This window comes from Marmota marmota, unplaced genomic scaffold, assembly GCF_001458135.2.
Source record: "Marmota marmota marmota unplaced genomic scaffold, marMar, whole genome shotgun sequence".
Classification (NCBI taxonomy): Eukaryota; Metazoa; Chordata; class Mammalia; order Rodentia; family Sciuridae; genus Marmota; species Marmota marmota.
The window spans coordinates 15,993,174-15,994,100 of NW_026000229.1; positions in this window are offsets into that span (position 1 = coordinate 15,993,174).

The following is a 927-nucleotide window of genomic DNA, read 5'->3' on the forward strand; positions in this document are numbered from 1 at the left end:
TATATATATATATAATTTTCTTTTTTTTAAGTTTTTTTCGGCGGACACAACATCTTTTTGTTTGTATATGGTGCTGAGGATTGAACCCGGGCTGCGCGCATGCCAGGCAAGCGCGCTACCGCTTGAGCCACATCCCCAGCCCCAGACTTGAGTTCTTGAAATGCAAGTTTAGGAAAACAATTAGCCAGGATAGTAGTCCCTACTTATCTCTAGGAATCCCACCACTACCATCCTCATTGGAAAGACACCCTGCAGAAGTGGCCTAGTTATTTTAGAATTCTCTTCACAGGTACAGTTCTTTGTAGGAATGTCCTCTGGCCAAGATCTGGAAACCACATAGCTCTTACATAAAATGAACTGTCCATGTTGGCTTGATTAATGAGCATGTGTATAGTTGGAGCGGCATTCTTAAGTGCATATGAATAATAACAGTCTGCACTTGGCTACTTAATGATGTGTTGCCTTGTTAATTGTTTGAGCTGTCCATTCCTCTTCCTTTGTATTGCTATTGCTGTCCTCTCTGTCTCATGCTAGATCACTGCAGCAATTCTTTACCTAACCTGATTGGGAATGAAGAGCAGAATTCCAGGTAACTTTAAAGAAACACTTGACAACTTTGATTCAGCAAGTGTTTAGCAACAGTCATGTGTCAGTTCTGTATTGGGCCATGAGAAAACAAAACTGAAGAAGACATGGTCTTTTGCTCTCAATGAACTCTCAGCACCAACTTCACCTCCTACCCCACTAGCACACCCTATAGGACACTGCCACTTCCTTAAAGACAAGCTAGTTCATTCTTTTTTGGTGCCAGGAATGGAACCCTGGGGCACTCAACCGTGGAGGCACATCCCCAGCCCTTTTTGTATTTTATTTAGAGACAGGGTCTCACTAAGTTGCTTAGAGCCTTGCTAAATTACTGAGGCTGGC